The sequence below is a fragment of the Cynocephalus volans genome, unplaced genomic scaffold (assembly GCF_027409185.1).
Source record: "Cynocephalus volans isolate mCynVol1 unplaced genomic scaffold, mCynVol1.pri scaffold_35, whole genome shotgun sequence".
Lineage (NCBI taxonomy): Eukaryota > Metazoa > Chordata > Mammalia > Dermoptera > Cynocephalidae > Cynocephalus > Cynocephalus volans.
The window spans coordinates 6341690-6361247 of record NW_026902463.1 but is presented as its reverse complement, the minus strand read 5'-3'; positions in this window follow the sequence as shown (position 1 = coordinate 6361247).

The following is a 19558-nucleotide window of genomic DNA, read 5'->3' as shown; positions in this document are numbered from 1 at the left end:
GTGGGAAAGTTATTTATTTTCAGGAAAAAGATTTGTACAATATGCTGATCCAAGCAGGTCACAGATGGAGATGTATTCCATTACGTCTATAAGGTGATTATAATTTGTGTTTCTATACAGATGTGTTTACATGCCTAGAAGATATACATGAACCTGTTTAATGGGCATCTCGGGGTGGGTGAGATTTGGGATATGTTTCATTTCTTATTTCTCTGCTGTGTATTGCTTTTATAAATAAGGGTTATTGTTCAGGTTAGGATTATGGTTCGGGATAGGTCTCAGGTTAGGTTAGGTGTTAGGGTGAGTGTAAGGGTTGGTTTCGGGGGTAGTTTCGGGTTTTGGTTCTGCTTCGGGTTCGGGTTAGTGTTAGGGTTTGGGTTTTCTTTCCAGTTTGGGTTAGGGTTACGGTAGTTTGAGGGTTCCGGTTTTGCTTTGGGGACTGGATAGGGTTTGGTTTAGGGTTCGGGTTCTGTTTTGGGTTCGGGTTCGGGTTCGGGTTCGGGTTAGGGTTATTGTTAGGTTTAGGGATTGTGTTTAGGGTTAGGGTTCGTGTTATCGTTCAGGTTTGCCTTACGGATAGGCTTAGGTGTAGTGTTAGGTTTAGGGTTTAGGTTAGGTTTAGGGTTAGGGGGAGGGTTTTCTTTCGGGTTCGGATTATGGTTAGGTTAGTGTTACAGTTCCGGTTTTGGTTCAGGTACTGGTTACAGTATGGTTTAGGATTAAAGTTCTGGTTTGGGTTAGGATTAGGATTAGAATTAGGGTTATGGTTATTGATAGGGTTAGGGTTAGGGTTCGTGTTATTGTTCTGGTTTGTGTTTCGTTTAGGTTTAGGGTTAGTGTTAGGGTAAGTTGTTGGGTTAGTGTTAGGGTTCGGGTTAGTGTTCGGGTTCGGGATAGTGTTAGGGACAGGGTTATGGTTAGGCTTAGGGTTAGGATTGTGTTCGGGTTAGGGGTTTGGGTAGGGATAGCGTTGGGTTAGTGTTAGTTTTCGGGTTATTCTTCGGGTGAGGGTTAGGGTTTGGGATCCGATTCAGGTTAGGTTTTCCGTTCGTTTTGGGGTTAGGGTTAGTATTCATTTTAGTGTTCGGTTTCAGTTAAGTGTTAGGGTTAGGGTCAGGGTTAGGGTGAGGTTTAGGTGTTGGGTTTGGGTTAGTATGAGAGTTTGGGTTCGGGTTCGGGTCAGGTTCAGGTTCAGGTTAGGGTTGGGATTTGTGTTAGGTTTACGGTTAAGGTTAGGCTTGTAGTTTGTGTTCATTTTTGTGTTAGGGTTCCTTTTAGGGTTCGGGTTAGGGTGATAGTAGGGTTTGGGTTCTGGTTCGGATTCGGGTTCATGTTATGGTAAGGGTTAGTTTTAGGGTTCAGCTAAGGCTTTGGATTTGGTTTAGGGTTAGGGTTATGTTTAGGGTTCTGGATAGGATTAGGGCTTGAGTTACTTTTTGGTTTTGTGTTATCGTTCAGGTTAGTGATAGGGGTAGGGGTAGGGGTAGGTTTCAGTTTATGGTTAGAGTTAGGATGAGGGTTAGGGTTCGTGTTAGGGTTAGGGCCCAGGTTAAGGTTAGAGCTTTGGTTAGTGTTAGGGTGCAGTTTAGGTTTATGTTTAGGTTTAGGGTTCTGGTCCAGGTTAGGTTTCTGGTTAGGGTTAGGGTTAGGGTTATGCCTGGAGTTTGGGTTAGGTTTAGGTTTCTGGTTCGAGTTCTAATTCGGGTCAGGGTTTTGGTTAGGGCTCGGTTTAGGGTTCGGGTTAGTGTTAAGTTTAGTATTCCATTAGGATTAGGGATCGGTTCCTTTGTAGGGTCAGAGTTAGTGTACAGGTTCAGGTTCGGGATCAGTTCAGGGTTAGGATTAGGGTTAGGTTTAGGGCTAGGATTAGGGTTACAGTTCGGTTTAGACTTAGGTTGAAGGTTAGGGTTAGGGTTCAGGTTCAGGTTAGGGTTCAGGTAATGGTTAGGGTTAGGATTCTGGTCCAGATGTGGGTTAGTGTTAGGGTTAGTTTTAGGGTTAGGGGTAGGGTATGGGTTAGGGTTAGGTATCGGGTTTCGGTTACATTTAGGTTAAGGGTTAATGTTTGGATTCTGGTTAGGTTTAGCATTAGGGTTATGGTTAGGTTTAGGTTACGGGTTAGGGTTCTGTTTATGGTTAGGTTTATGGTCCAGGTTCCGGTTCTAGTTCGTGTTTGGGTTCGGGGTAAGTGTTAGTGGTCGGGTTCGCATTCAGGTTAGGGTTAGGGGTAGGGGTACCATTAGGCTTCGATTTAGGGTTAGGGTTAAGGTTCCATTTGGGGATACGATTCGGGTTTGGGTTAGGTTTATGGTTAGGGTTCAGGTTAGGGTTACCCTTTGTGTTCGGCTTCTGGTTAGGTTTAGGTTTAGGGTTAGGGATCGGGTTCTGTTTATGTTTAGGGATATGGTTAGGATCAGGTTTTCAGTTCGGGTTTCTGTTAGGGTTAGGCCTAGTGTTATGGTTCAGATTCGGGTTCGAGTTGGGTTCGGTTTAGGGTTGGGGTTCAGGTTCGGTTTTGGCTTCTGGTTAGCATTAGGGTTAGGGTTGGGTTTCGAGTTCGGGGTCAGATTCGGGTAATGGTTAGGGTTAGGGTTATTGTTTTGGTTAGGGTTTGGGTTCGGATTAGGGTTAGGTTTAAGGCTATGGTTATGATCCGGGTTCAGGTCGGGTTTGGGTTTCATGAAGGGTTAGGGTTAGCGTTAGGCGTCTGGTTCGAGTTCGGGTTAGACTTAGGGATAGGGTCAGTGTTGGGGTTAGGTTTGGTTTAGAGTACGGGTTAGTTTTAGGGTTTGTGTTCTGGTTTGGTTTCGAGTTCAAATTTGGCTTATGGCAGGGTTCCAGGTCCGGTTTTTGTTCAGGTTAAGGTTAGGGTTAAGGTTAGGGCTTGGGTAAGGTTTAGGGTTCAGGTTAGTGTTCGTGTTTGTGTTATGGCTAGGGTGAGTGTTAGGGTAAGGTTTAGGATAAGGGTTATTGTTCAGGTTAGGATTATGGTTCGGGATAGGTCTCTGGTTAGGTTTGGTGTTAGGGTGAGTGTAAGGTTTGGTTTCGGGGGCAGTTTCGGGTTTTGGTTCTGCTTCGGGTTCGGGTTAGTGTTAGGGTTTGGGTTTTCTTTCCAGTTCGGGTTAGGGTTATGGTAGTTTGAGGGTTCCGATTTTGGTTTGGGGTCTGGATAGGGTTTGTTTTAGGGTTCGGGTTCTGTTTTGGGTTCGGGTTCGGGTTCGGGTTAGGGTTATTTTTAGGTTTAGGGATTGTGTTTAGGATTAGGGTTCGTGTTATCGTTCAGGTTTGCCCTATGGTTAGGCTTAGAGGTAGTGTTAGGTTTAGGGTTTAGGTTAGGGTTAGGGTTAGGGGGAGGGTTTTCTTTCGGGTTCGGATTATTGTTAGGTTAGTGTTATGGTTCCGTTCTTTCTGTATATTTAACCATGTTATCTGCATAGAGGGACAAATTGACTTTCTCCTTTCCAACTTGGATGCCCTTTATCTCTTTCTCTGGCTCTATTCACAATTGCTAAGATTTGGAACCAACCTAAATGTCCATCAGTAGATAATTGGATAAAGAAAATATAATTTTCACAATATTGCTCTGGTCAGAACTTCCAGTTCTATGTTAAATAAGAGTGGAGAGAGTCGGCATCCTTGTCTTGTTCCAGTTCCCCATTCAGTATGCTGTTATGTGTGGGCTTATATATGGCTTTTATTGTATGAGATTATTTCTATACCGAATTTGTTGAGAGTCTTTATAATGAAGTGATGTTGAATATTATCAAATTTTTTTCTGCATCAAGATCTATATATTATTTTGATGATTTGGTGTGTTACATTTCTTGATTTTCATGTATAGAACCATCTTTGCTTCCCTGGGATAAATCCCAGTTCATTATGGTACATAATGTTTTTGATGTGTTTTTGGATTCAGTTTTCTACTATTTTATTGAGATTTTTTGTATCTATGATTATGAAAAATATTGGACAATAGTTTTCTATTTTTTTTGTGTCCTTGCCTGGTTTTGGTGTCAGGCTAATGCTGGCCTAGTTGTATGACTTTGGAAGAATTCAGTTCACTCTGATTTTTTGAAATATTTGAATGTTGTATTATTATTAGTTCTTCTTTAAATGATTGGTAGAATTCAGCAGTAAAGCCATCTGGCCTTGCACTTTTCTTTGTTGAGAGACTTAGTAAAAACATAAAAATATAATTCGATCTTGTTCTCTGTTATTGGTGTATTTAGTTTTTCTATCTCTTCTTGGTTCAGACTTGGCATGTCATATATGTTTAGGAATTCCTCTATTTTGTCTAGGATAGAGAAATAAAAATTTTGAATTTACTGGCATATAGTTATTCATAATGGTCTCTGTTGATCTTTTATTTTTTAGTGGTATCATTTGTAATGACTCTATTTGCATATATCATTTTGTTTACTTGGGTCTTTTTTCTTTATTTCTTTGTTAGTCTGGCTAATGGTTTGTCAATTTTGCTTATGTTCTTAAAGACCTACTCTTCATTTATTGGTCTTTTATATTGCATTTTTAATGTCAATTTTATTTGTGTCTACTCGGATTCTTATTATTTCTATTCTTTTCCTTGTTTGGGGGTTAGTTTGTTCTTTCTTTTCTAGTGCCTTGAGGTGCATTGCTAGGTTTTTTATTTGATAGCTTTAGATTTTTTTGATATAGGCATTTATTTCAATAGACTTTTTTCTTGCCTTGGCAGTGTCACCTAAGTATTGTTATGCTGCATATCTGTATTCATTTGATCCAAGTTTTTAAAAATTATTTCCTTCTTAATCTATTTGTTCCATTGTTTGTTTAAGAACATGTTGTTTGATTTTAAAGTATTTGTGTCACTTTGAAAGTTTCTCTTATTATTAATATCTAGTTTATTCCATTATGGTCAGAAAAATACTTGGCATGATTTTTATTTTTTTGGCCTTGTTGAAATTTATTTTGTTATCTAACGTGGTCAATCCTGGACTATGCCCTATGTGTTGAAAAAAAAATGTGTACTCTACAGCTGTTGTATAAAATGTTATGTAAATATATCAGTTCTGTCTTGTCCATGAAACCATTTAAACAGCATGTTCTTTTAAAAAAAAATTTCATTATGTTTTTGTTCTAATGATCTGTCCAATGATGTGAGTGGTCTTTGAAGTCCCTATTATTCTGTTGACAACTATCTCTCTGTTCAGATCTAAGAATATCAACTTTATATACCTGGGTGCTCTGATGTTGGGTGCATATATATTTATAACTTATTCTCTCATTTTATTGATTCCTTTATCATTATATAATGCCCATCTTCATCTTTTAGAATAGATTTTGATTTAAAGTGTGTTTTATCTGATGTAAGTATAGCTACTTTTCACTTTTGATTTCCATTTGCAGAAAATATCTTTTTCCTTCCCTTCACTTTCATTCTGTGTGTGTCTTTGCAATCTTCACCACTTTGGGCCTAAGATGTTCCCCAGTGGAACCTTAACATGCATTAACTTCTGGGAGTTTAAATGAGGTGAATGATATTACTTTTTTGTGTATATGTGCAGATGGGATGGTAGTTTGCTTATTTCCTGCATCAATACTGTGGTCAAGTTTTCTTCTAACATACCTCAAAAATATTTATAACTTCCCACCAAAGGAGGAAGCTATAAAAACAAACAAACAAACAAAAGAATGCCAAGTTGATTGGACAAACAAAATTCTGCTTATTACCATCATTTTGTATCTGCTGCTTTTGTAATAGTAAAAAAAAACAGACATTATTATGAAAAAACTTTGCTTATCTCTTTTCTGGTCTGGCTTCTCTCCAAAATTATTTATAAACTTGCTTTTCTGCCTGAATCATTCAATACCAGACTCATTTAGTTTATCTCTGGGAGCCACATGATTTTTCTCTAAGAATAGTGGTAAATTTTTCATATTATTTAACTTTAAATTCATCATCTCCAATCTCAACTGTGCCCGTCATTCTAGACCAGGTTGTACTTTGAAGCTATTTAAACTGTGCCTTCATAGGGGCAACAGATTCTGATACCAAATTTTTTGGTTTTGAATTTTTACTCTATTGCTGACTACCTGTGTAACTTTGTGAACAGTATTTAATAATATCTGTGCCTATGTTTTCTCGTTTATTAAATAAGGATAATAATTTACCCTAGTATTATTTTTTTAACTATAAGTACATTACTTAAAAGAGAGCTGTGTATAAGTAAACGTGATATAAATGTTCTCTTATTGTTAGCAATCTTTAATTTTTATTCTTCTCCAGATTCTTTCCATTCAAATTTAAACATGCATGTGTTTTTCTCATCTTAAGAATATTTATTTGTCCCACATCTGCCCCCAGGGAACATTCAGTTTCTTATGTCCAATTTATAGCCCAACGCCTCATTTCTGCACTTGAAATCTTTACATTCTTGTCTTCTTCCATTAATATCACTCATGCAAGCATCTTTTGCACTCTGACTTTGGAGTCCCCAACTATTAAAAAATCTTCAGCTAAGATCATCTTTTGTTTAATAAAATTTTGGTTACTAAAATTCTTGCTTCTTTGACTTCTCTGCATCATTTTACATGGTTGAGATATTTTTTATGGTGTTCCATGCTAGTTTTCTTTTCTTTCTAAAAAATTTTTCTTTATAATTGGCACATAATAACAACACGTTTATGGAGATACAGCATAATATTTAAATGCATGTGTACATTTTTCTAATGATCAAATGAGAATAGTTAGCATATTTATCACTTAAACAATTTATTTGTGGCGATAACATTCAAGACTCTGTTTTCTAGGTAGTGTAAAATGAACAATGCAGTATATTTATCTGAAGTCACCCTACCATGTAATAGAAAACCAGAACATACCTTTTCTATCTTTTACTTTGTATCAATTGACTAACCCATATGCAATTGATTATTGCTATTTGCATTTACCCTACAATGAAAGAAAATACTGCAACTTATGTCTTCTATCTAATTGTAACTTTGTACCCATTGACCACTTTCTCTTTATTTTCCCTCACCCTGCTCTTCCCCGCCTCTCATAACCACTATTTTACTTTCTACTTATATAGAAATAATGTGCTAAGATTCCAATATGAGTGAGATTACGCATCATTTGTCTTTCTGTACTTGGTTTATCTCACTTAACATATTATTCTCCAGATTTATTTATGTTGTCACAACTGAGAGAATATACTATATGTAAATTTATTTATGTTCTCTCTATTCTCTTTCATTGTTCTCTGTACGTTTTTATGCCAGTATTATGCTACTTTGGTTACTATATTTTTGTAGAAATTTTGATGTCAGGTACTGCGATGCCCACAGATTTATACTTTTTGCTCAGGATTGCTTTGGCTATTTGGAGTCTTTCATGGTTTTCCACAAATTATTTATTTTTTTCTATTTGTGTAAGATTATCATTGGTATTTTTGTAGGGAGTGTGCTAGATATATAGAGTACTTTGGGTAGTGTAAATATTTTAATGTAAATAATTTTTTAGTTTATGAACACAAGATATCATTCTAATTAATTGCCTATTTCAATTTCTTTTGTAAATGTTTTATAGTTTTTATCACAGAGACTTTTAACCTCGTTTAAATTTATCACTAGTTATTTATTTTATTGTAGTTGTTGTAAATGCAATTACTTTCTCAGTATTTTTAGATAGTTTGCTGTTGGTGTTTAGAAACATTAACATTTTTGCGTGTGATTTTTTTTAATCCTGAAAGTATACTACATTCATTAGTTATAACAGTTTTTGTAAAGTCTTTAAAGTTTATATATGTAATAAAGTTTATGTATGTAATCACATTGCTTGCAAATAGATATCTGATTTCCTACTTTACAAATTGTATGTCTTTATTCTGTTGTCTGATATTTTTGGATAGTACTTCCAGGACTTTGTTTTAAAAAAGCAGCATAAGTTGGCAACTTTTCCTTCTTCAAGTTCTTAGAGAAAAAAATCTTTTAACTTCCCTCTTTCAGTATGATGTGGTTTTGTCATATATCACTCTTATTGTGTTTGACAATGTTTTTCTCTGCTTCCTTTTACAAAATATTTTATTATAAAACGATATAGAATCTTGTAAAGTGCTTTTGTGCATATTTCTTGGTTCTGTTATTATGATTTATCACTTTTATTAATTTGCATATGTTGAATCATCCTTATATTACTGGAACAAATCTTACTTGATCATGGTGAATAATCTTTTAAATGTGATGTTGGATTTTGTTTGCTAGTATTTGCTGAGAATTTTTGCATTTAGGTTTATCAGCAATTGGTCTTTATATTTATTTATTTATTTTTATGTCTTTGCTTTTTGATACCAGTATAATGCTAGACTCATAATAAGTTTAGAAGTGTTCTCTTCCTTTCAATTTTTTGATGGCATTAAAGAAAAAAAAAAATTGTTTGTTGCTTTTGTTTTGTTTTTAGTGTTTGGTAGAATTTAACAGTGAAGTCACCAGGCCCTGAACTTCCATTTGACAGATGGCCTTATTACTGATTCAACCTTATTGCTCATTATTGGTCTCCTCGTGTTTTCCATTTCCTCATGACTTGGTCTTCATACATTGTAATTGTACAGAAATTTAGGTATTTTTTGCTAGTTTTTCCTGTTTGTTGAAATGTAGTTGTACAAAATGCTATTTTATTATCCATTTTATTTCTGTGATTTCAATTGTAATGTCTTCTTTTTATTCATGTGAGTTTTCTCTTTATTTTTAAAGGTAGTCTAAAGTTTTGTCAACTTTGTTTATCTTTTCAAAAAACACTGCTTGTTTTATCGACTTTTTAAATTTTTAAATCTATATCTTTTCTAATCTTTGTTGCTTTTTCTTCTACAAATTCTGGGTATATCAATTTTTTTTTTTTTTTTTTTTAGTTTCTTAAATTGTAAAATTAGGTTGTTAATTTTACACCTTTCTTCTTACTGTAGACACTCTTTGCTATAAATTTTCCTCTTGAACTGTGAATGTTGTAATGTATAGACATGTTGTGTTGAGTTTTCATTTTAATTTGTCTCAGAAATTTTTCAGTTTTCTAATTTTGTTAAAAACCCATTGATTCAGAAGCAAATTGTTCAATTTCTATGTATGTGAAGAGTTTTTAATGTTCCTTTTACTACTAATTTCTAGTTTAATTTCATTGTGGTAAGCAAAGATACGTTCTATGATTTCAATATTTTTCTTAAATTTTAAGGCTTATTTTGTCACCCTACATAGGGCCTACTTTAGAGAATGTTTTGTGTGCTGTTTATAAGAATGTGTATTGTTTAGATGTTAGATAAAAAGCTTTCTACATGTTTTGTGTATTTGGCCCTTTTAATCTAGAACTTTGATGTTTCTTTGCTGATCATTTGTGCATATAATCTCTTTATTGCTAAAAGTGGGGTGTTTAACTCTCCTTTATTGCAATGAGTCAATATCATTCTTTAGGTTTATAAATATTTGCCTTTTATGTTTGCATGCTCTGGTGTTTGGTGCATTTATATTTAAAATTATTATATGCTTCTGGTGTTTTGGCTTCTTTATCACTATGTAATGCCATTATTTCTGTTTTTTCTTTTGATACATTATTAGTGAATTGTATTTATCTGATATAAATATAGCTACTTTTATTGGTCTTTATTTCTATTCATAGTGACTCCATTTTGTTCAAATTCTAAATTAAAAGGTATTTTTCTTACTCTTGCAACCTGAACGGCATAGCTTGCAGCTCGACATTAGAATACAATGATTTTGGTTCACATGTTTCTCTTAATTATTGTCTGTGGAGTAGTGAGCAAACAGACATTTGGGGTTTTGGTAACAAATGGATTATTTTTTCCCCATTTCTTCACTTTCAGCCTGTGAGTGTCTTTTTAGATGAAGTTTGTTTTGCGGAGGCAGCATGTGGTTAGGTTTATTTGTTAAAATGTATTAACCTACTCTAATCCTTTAATTAAAAACTGTACTGTATTTACATTTAGAATTATTGTTACATTAGTAGTCACTACAGCTATTTCATCACTTGTTTTTTTGTTCATATTTTTTGCTTTTGTAGTCTCTTTTAACTTTTTTTTTCTTCTCTTACTGTCCTTCTTGGTATTTAAGTGATTATCTCTGGTGGCATATTTTAATTCTATGCTATTTATTTTCAGTATATATATTATAAGGTTATTTTATGTTTACCATGTGTTGGGAAAATAGAATAGTTTGGTCAGGGCCCTCACCTCAGGCCCAGTTGGGTGTGGTTTTAGCACATCTTTGTAAGCAAATTGTGCGTGTGTGTGTGTGTGTGTGTGAAGTTAGTACAAATACACACCAATGTATCTTTTTAGTGTTGTTGCTATTCTTGAGTTCTTCAGAAAGAGAGAGAGAGAGAGAGAGAGAGAGAGAGAGAGAGCAGTTTTAGTGAATGAGACAGGTGGACATCTGCCTAAGGCATCTGCCCTGTGCAGCCATGTTTTCCCACCTTTTGCTCCATGACATTTTGGCTGGTTACCCAGCTTATAGACTTATGTGAAGGAGTCTGGTGACGCAGCCTGGCGTGTGTGGGGTCTCGTGACCCAGACTGGCATCTGAAGAGTTTGTGAGCCAGTCTGTGAATGGGCTTGAGGGGCCTGGGAGCTCCAGACCCAGCCCTAGTGCAACAGTTGGCCCAGTCAGCAGGATTACCGGCAGGTAAAAGAGCCCGACAACTGGTATGGTTGCCTACCTTTACAATTGGTGATGTTGACAGGATTCCAGACCTTAGCTGTGGTTCCACAATTGGTGTAGTTGGCAGGATTAAGAGTGCCACACCATGATACTGACAATAAACGTCTTACAGTTATAATAGGTTATTTAAAACTGATAACAACATAACTTTTATTAGAAACAAAAGGATGAAGCAAAAGCATACTCTAAACTTTAACTTTATTACTTTTTACCTTCTGAGTTTTTAATGTCTCTGTTTACATATTTCATTCTGTCTCTTAACCAGTCCTCATAGTTATTACTTTCAACATTTTCTTTTTAGTCTCTATTAAAAATATGTTATTTACTCTCCACATTTACAATATTAGAATATTTTAAACTTGTCTGTATATTTATATTACCAAACAGTTGTATACTGTCTATATTTTGTTGTTACAAATTAATATCTTCTTTTTTCAGACTGAAGAATTTTCTGTAGCATTTCTTTTAGGATGGGTCTGGTGTTGATAAATTTCTTCAGGTTTTTCTTGTCAAAACTCTCTTCTTGCTAAAATGGTAGCTTTGCTGAACAATAGTTTTGGTTGGCAGTGTCTTTCTTACCTTTCATTTATCAGCACTCTAAACATATTATCTCAATCTCTCCTAGCTTGTGAGATTTCTTCTGATAAATCCACTGAAAATCGTATTGAGGATCCTTGAAATGTGACGTATTTCTTTTTGCTGCTTTTAGCATGCTTCTTTATCACTGATTTTGATAATTTGATTATTTTGTGCCTAAGAAATATGGTAATCCCATTTGGGTTGAATATGACTAGTAAATTCTGAGATCCATGTACCTGAGTGCTGTTGTCTTTCTTCAAGTGTAGAGAACTTTCAGCCATTATTCTAAAATATGTTTCTAGGCCATATTTGGTTTGTTTCCTTTGTAATTTATTTGCTTGGTTATAGTTTTCCATAATGTTTACAGGCCTTTCTCATTCTTTGTCTGTCTATCTGTTATCTATCCTCTATATAATCTATTTATTTTTGTTTCTCAGATTCGGTGGCTCCAGGCGTCCCTGGGCTTGTGGCCACATCACTCCAGTCTCTGCCTCTGTCTTTGCATGGCTTCTTCTCTGTGTCTGTGTCTCTTCTGCCCCTTATAAGGACAGCTGTCATTGGATTTAGGACCACCCTGATCCAGAATGACCTCATCTCAAGGTCCCTAACTAATCACATCTGCAAAGACCCTGTGTCCACATAAAATCCTCTTCAAGGTTCTGGGTGGACATTAATTTGGGGGTGTCCCGCTCCCCCCACTGCAGGTTTTATTATGAGGTCCATCTCTGGTCTCCACATTTTTTCTTCAACAAATAAGACTAGCCGAGACCCAGGAAGACTAATAAATCCAGTTTTATAAAGCATCTTTCACACGACCAGATGTTTAGCTCTGTTTGTGGCAACATAAGAAGAGAGCCACAGAAGCAGTAAAGTCACAGGTGTGAAACTGCCAGCAGCAGCAGGGCAGATCAGCAGACACTGGTCTCGGACGCTGAGAAGATACTGTGTCAAGTGCATGGCAGCCCCAGCACTGTCCTCTGAGAACACTCAACACCCAGGATGGAACAGGGTCTGGATGGGCAGGCAGCTGACCTCACGGTGTCTGCGTATGACCGGCAGGCCCTGGACCCAGCCCCTGAGCGGAAGCCCGGTCTCCCCCCACATCGAGTCTTCCCCATGGAGATAGCAAACTCCAAAAAGGTGGACAGAGATCATCATTGGTGACAGCAATAACCACCTGCACAGAGACAGAGCCAACGGGTCCCAGGGCTGGGAGAGGAGGGCATCCCTGCGACCTAATTCTAACCCTCCCCACCAGGAGAAGAGCCAGGACTGGAGAAAACACAAACTGATGTTCTCAACCTGTAGAGGGTCCAGCGAAGCCAGCAGATGCACATGTTCTGTCTCCTAAATGCTCTGTCCTCTGGACACTCTGTCATCGATGGTCTATCCCCTGGATGCTCTGTTCCCTGGAAGCTCTGTCCACTGAACACTTGGTTCCCTGGACACTTTGTCCCCTATTTGCGCGGCCTCTGTGTACATTGTTCTCTGGACACGCTGTCCTAAATGCTCTCTCCTCTGTGTACTTGGTCTTCTGTCTCATCTCCTGATTATTCCATCCACTGCCTGCTTGACCCCAGGTCCCCATCCCCCAGGAGGAACCCCTCTTTTGGCTCTGCCTGAAACCCTGCTCTGCTCTGTCACCCAGGGATTTGGGGAGCACAGAGGTCTGTCCTGGATGTGGACACTGCTGTCCTCTGAAGGGCAGAGATGGCCGTGTGGCCATCGTGGGCTTTGCAGCCAGCAAAGGACCAGGACCTGGTCAGCTGAAGGAAAGAGGAAGATCTCTACTAACTCAGGCAGCGACCTCACTGAGTGACTGCCCCATGGGCAGGCAAGAGGCCCCCTTGTGGGGAGGCTGGTGGGAGGGGATGCTGATATCCATGCAACTACCTCCGGGTCCAAGGTGCAAGATGTATCAGAGTCCCAGGAGCAGCAGGGCTGACACAGTGGGTGATAGGAGACACCCCTGGGGGAGATGGTGAAAAGGTGGAACCCCAACATGGCCCCAAACCCTGAGCCTCTGCAGTGGGGAAAACCCTCCCATTCCTCCAACAGGGACCAAACTCAAAGGGAAAATCCAGGAGAGTGGCTTGGACCCATCCAAGCAGTTGGCTGCGTGGACACTTCTGCAGTAGGAGAGGAAGGCCATCTAGTGGGGATGGAGGGAGTGGCTCTGCAAGCAGCCATGGCTGGGAGACCTGGGACAATTTCTCAGTGCTGGCAGGACATGTGCTGAGGCAGAGAGCTTGGCTGAGTGATCCTGACGGAGTGTCGAAAAGGCTGGTCCAGGAGGTGGCAAATGCCATCCAACCCAGGCAGCATGATGGGCATGGCCTGTGAAGACCTCAGTGCGGAAAGCTTTGGGCCACCTGGCAGAGAAGTCCAAGCACAGGACCGTGACTACTCAGAGAGGACCTGGAAGGCTCAAGTGTGTGTCCTCTCAGAATAAAGATTCAAGTCTGTGATTCCTAGGAAACCCTCATGGGAGCCAACACCACCTGCTTTTCGGAGGATTAGGACAAAACCTCTCATTCAGGTTAGGATTGTGGTACCAAGTCTAAGGACAATGACGACTCAGCACCCAGTGAGACAGTGTGATGGCCTCTAGGGCCACTGGCCTGTAGGATTACTGACCTCCGGTGTTGCTGACCTCTGACCAGCTGGCCAGCCTGCCCCTAGGGCATTAACAAGCAAAAAGAAGCCCAGAGACTTTAAGAACCAGCCTGACATCAGCCCCTAACATCAGCCTTGAAGTGTGCTTTGTTACAGTCCATGAATCAGTATTGACACATTATTGTTAACTAACACACACTGGGGGCTCACTCTCAGTGTTGTGCATTTTGTGGGGTTGGGCAAATGTGTAGAGAGCACTAACATTTATGGAGCAAATGTATTTCACAGGGCCTGTTTTCCAGGGCCGTGTGGCTTCAGGTTTAGCCTAACCATTTAAAATTACATATAGAAATGTTAACCTTGCAAAAGACAGGAAACTTTCTTCAGGCTAGGGTCTCTGATGTGGATGGAGAGTTGTGGCAAAGCAAGGTTGCTGGCTCAAGGACAGACAAGTTACTGATTGATGCGTAAAGATACTGGGAAATCGCTGCAGGGAAAAACAGTGTTTTCTAAGATCAAACTTTTGTTGGTGGACCGACTTAACCTTTTGCACATTGCATTATGGAATGCACGTTGCTGTTTCACGTTGCTGAATTTTACCAGCCTCTACTGTTAAACTACAATTGATCATAAGTACACCTATGTTCCCTTCCTGTAACTTCCTGGTCTGGAGAATAAATGTGGGCAGAGAACCCCAGTGTGTAGTTAATTTCCCATAGGAAGGAATGCTTCTGTCTTGAGGGTTCCAGGAAATTAACCCCTTCGGGTCTCTCACTGCTCAGAAGAAATGGGCTTTAAGTAACCCTTTTTGTGGCTCCATCAACCAGGGGAAGAACGGTGACAAATCCATGTGAGGGAAAGCAACAAAATGCAAAAGGTCATGTATCCCCATTCAAGTTGTAGTTTCACTGCCCTGAACATCCTCTGTGCTCCACTGGTCCATCCCTCCCTCCCCTGACCCCTGCCAACCAGATCTATTTACTGTCTCCATGGTTTTTTGCATTTTACAGGTGTCATGTGGATAGAATCATACAGGATGCACCTTTTTAGATGGCTCCTCTCACTCAGCAACATGCATTTCATGTTCATCCGTGTCTTTACATAGCTCAATAGCTTATTTCTTTTTATTGCTGAGTAATGCTCCATGGTGTAGTTGTAGCAGAGTTTGTTTTCTGCTCACCTACTGGAGGATTTCCTGCTTGCTTCCAAGCTTTGGCAATTATGAACAAAGCTCCTATAAACACGTGTGGGCACATTTTTGTGTGGACATAGCTTTTCTGCTCGGTTGCTAAATGCCAGGAAGCATGATTGCTGCGTCGCAACAGAGTGTTTAGTGCTGTTAAGAAACTGCCAATCATCTTCCAAAACCACCCCACCATTACATATTCCAGTCTTTCTTTTCTTTCTTTCTTTCTTTTTTTTTTTTTTTGAAAAATTTCTGTAACCTACTACTGTCTGCCTAAACTAACAATCGTACCTTGTTTCCTGCCGATTCCTTAAAGAGCCATGGGGAGTTTAGTCTCCCCAGAAGGTCTGTCCACCCCTGCGGGCTGTACCAGCTTCCATCCAACAGACCGAGCTCTGAAAATGATGCCATCTGGTATCAAAGACGTCCCCCATTAGTCCTCACAGTCAGCTCAGCATAAGCACAGACACGGTCACTCTCCCTCACCCTGTCCCCTATCCCCTCCATTTCCTTCAAGGCCGGGGCATTCTGAAAACCTCTGGCACAAAACGGGATCTTAGGGGAAACAACGAAGCCGTTAGTGTCAGGATAGCTGCCCATCCGCTTCTCAGAACTTAGGCTCTTCCCCCAACACCCTCCTTCCTAAGTTCAAACCCTATGAAGCTTCACTAGACTGTACGGAGGCAGACACTGACCTTTCAGTCTCCCCTCGAGGTTCACTGGAGATAAACTGTCTTATTTGATAACATTTGGCTTGGAGTCCTTAAGTCTCTTGGTCTCGCTGACCTAACACACCCATCCCTGGTCACAGGGCTGCAACCTTTCAAAAGTTCAGCAGAAATACAGCAGGTGCAGAGATACACCACGCACACATGGCAAAACCTCAGCAAGTCGTGAGTCACTAGCAAGCATCTCTAAGTGTTCATTTTGCTCTTCTTTCCATTTTTCCGTGTATTAGAAGAATTTCAAAATGCAAGTATTGGGTCAAGCAACCTAGTCGAAGGGGAAAAGTCTTCCCAGTATATGTGGCTGAGGAGACTCCCCTTTGAGAATCTGCCCCAGGGAGGAACCAAAAGGTCCTGAAGAAATGTGAGAATGGAGGTGCTCATCCCAGTGTTATTTACTGTAGAAAAACATGAAATAAATGAAACACCTGCCAGTTCGATTGTACATTCAGGTGGTGAAATACTGTGCAGCCCAGAAAGCCGTGTTTTTGGAGCACGTTTGAAATGTTTCCACAACGCGTGCACACGAGGAGGCTGCAGGAAGTCGGAGCTGGCTCTCAGAGGATGGTGAGGAGGTTTTTGTTTCTTCACTGTACTGGACACCTGGGGCTGCTGGGCTGGGCAGGCATCGTGCAGGAATCAGACACAAGCCCACCCCTGCGACCCTTGCTGAGGTGTCAGCGGTGAGAACTAGAGGGCATTTTGTAGTGAAGTCGTGGTGGGCTCCAGGCACCTGCAGACCCACCTGTGGCTCTGGCCCAGCAGGTCAGGTGGGTGACTTGTGGCTCTCTGGCCATGAGGCAGGTGGTGAATCTGAGGTTCTCATAACAGTGGGTGTTTGTTGCCCCATATGGAATGCTCTCCTGGTTTACTGTCTGCCCCAGCAGGAATGGCAGGGATGGAAGAATGCTGTGGTCGAGGCAGGAGGAGGATGCAAAACCCCCTCAGGACCTTTGAATTCCACCCCCAGTGTCAGGGGCATTTCTAATACCACCATGTACATTTCCACCCTCTCCAAGGGATCTTCCATGCACATGCTGGACACACCATTAGCAAAAGCAAGTGATTAACGGCAGGAGAAAAGAGTTCACTTGTACCTCCCTTCCCAGTGTTCCCAGTGTTCCCGGTATCCCCAGTATTCCCAATGTTCCAAGTGTTCCCAGATTTCCTGGTGTTCCTAGTATTCCCAGTGTTCCCCGTGTTCCCAGTATACCGGGTGTTCTCGTGTTCCATGTGTTCCCGGTGTTCCCCGTGTTCCCAGTGTTCCTGGTGTTCCCCGTGTTCCAAACATTCCCAGATTTGCTGGTGTTCCGAGTATTTCCAGCGTTCCCCATGTTCCTGGTGTTCCCAGTGTTCCCCATGTCCTCAGTATTCCCAATGTTCCCAGTGTTCCTAGATTTCCCAGTGTCCTAGTGTTCCCTGTGTTCCCAGTGTTCCCAGTATTCCCATTGTTCCTGGTATTGCAAGTGTTCACCATCCTCACCAGTCGTGCTCAGCCGGGTCCGCTCCCAGAGGACTAGGTTCACATTGGCCTTGCCCAGCTCCAGGATCCCTGATGTGAGAATCTGTACCTGGGCTGAGGTCCCCTCCCCTGTCCCCTGGGACCCGCTGCCCATCCCCCAGTTTGACCCCTCAGTCAGGAGCACCTTCCAGTGGGCCTCATGTCCTCCCACGTTAATGAAGGTGGCCTAGTCCCTGTGGACTGTCTTCCTCACTCCAGACCAGGACTTGGAGACCAGTTCCAGCACCCTGTTCCTTCACAGGAGGACAAGTCAGCACTTTGAAAACACGAGCCACGGGCCTCCACATCTGAGACACTGGATGGTGCAGCAGGCAGAACCAACTGCACACCCTCGTTTGCCCACACGCATGGCGAGACCCTTGTGGCCACATCACTCCAGTCTCTCCCTCCATCTTCATGTGGCTTCTCCTCTGTGTCTGTGTCTTATCTCCTTCTGCCTCTTTTAAGTATTGTGTCTCGGGGCTGGCTTAGCTCAGCACAGCTATGTTAAGTGGCTTTTCCACTGTTCCCCTCCTGGCAAGGGGTAAACATTACCTTCATCATCAAGGGAAAGTCTTGTGCATTGTGTCCGCAGGCTTCAGGCTGGATTGCTTTGAACCAAGACAGTGGCTCATTGGGAGCCTGTGCCTTAACCAACCAGATGTTATCAGACCACAAGGGTGGTTTCACTTGCATACCACTGATTTCAAAACTGCCCCTTACTCTGCCAGAACCCGCAAAGCCTTATAATCCTCCTGCTTTCCTTTGTTGGTGGAAACTAACCTGGCTCAGTCTCCCTTCCATGTTACTGGAATAAAGGTTTTTGGCTGAAATAGTGCCTGGCTCGGTCTCTCTCTCTTTCCCTATTCTGTGTCTCACTGTATCTAATAATAAGGGCCTTGTGATGACACTGAACCCACTCACACAATCTGGAGCAATCTCTGCATCTCAGGATCCTTAACCAAATCACATCTGCCAGGTCCCTTTGCCATGTGTGGGGCCGACTCACAGGTTCTGGGATGGGGACGTGGGCATCTTTGGGGACAACATTCAGCTGACCACAAAGTCTCACATACAAGAGGTGGAATTCTAGCACAAGAGCCCCAGCTGCAGGCACATCTCCAGGTGACCCTTGCTAAGAGGGAATGCCACGAGTACCCTGACTGGTTCCAGGAGAGCTTTGGGGCATAAGGAGCATCTGCCTTGTGGTGGGAACTGCTCAGACCCCTGTGTCCTGGAGACCTGGCAGGGCTGGCAGGAAGTCAGGGGCAGGGTCACACAGAAGGAACAGTGCCATGCGAGGATGCGGCTGCCCCTCCCCTCCCCATCTCTGCTCACAGCACCTGCCTCAGAGCTGAACTCTGACCTGCCAGGGAGCCAGCCCAGCTGAGGGGCCTTGGAAGAAGCACCCCCCCCAAATGAGCCCAAACGAGAGGGGAGTCTTCAGTGGTGGCCCTGCACTGCACATCCCAGGCCCTCAGAGAGACTCTGTGGTGACAGTGGGTGGCCGTCCTCCCCAACTTTGCGTTGAAACAGAGCAAGGACAGCCCAGGCATCCCTTGTGCATGGATAGGTGGATACACATGGTCTGTCCACACCATGGAGATGGTTCACCCGAGGCCTGAAGCTGTGACATGCTGATGCGGGTGAGCCTCACACAAGGAGCGGAGGGGAGGACGCCAGACACACACGGCACAGAGCATGTGAGGTTTTTCACACGTGTGTACAGAACAGGCGAGTCCACAGGGACAGAAAGCAGATCAATGCTAGCCGGGGCGGGGACTGGGGTGACTGCTGATGGGGACGGGGTCTCCTTTTGGGGTGATGAGAATATCCCGGGTTAACAACACCGTGATGTATTAAAAACCAGTGAGTCGTTCACGTTTGAATGGTGAAAATGATTTTAAAAAGCCAAACCATCTCAGAGAAAAACGTCATTGGAATTTTGGGAGGCATTGCATTGAATTTGTAGATCACTTTGGGTAATATGGACATTTTCACAATGTTCATTCTTCCAATCCAAGAGCATGGGATACTGTTCCATCTTCTCGTGTCCTCTTTATTTGCTCTCAACAGTGGTTTGTATTTCTCTTTGCAGAGAATTTTCACATCCTTGGTCAGCTTTATTCCTAAATTTTTTAATTTTATTTATTTTTTTTCTTTTTTTTGTGGCTCTTGTACATGGGTTAGCTTTCTTGATTTCTTTTTCTGCATGTTCACGGGGGAAGTATAAAAATGGTACTGATTTTTGTG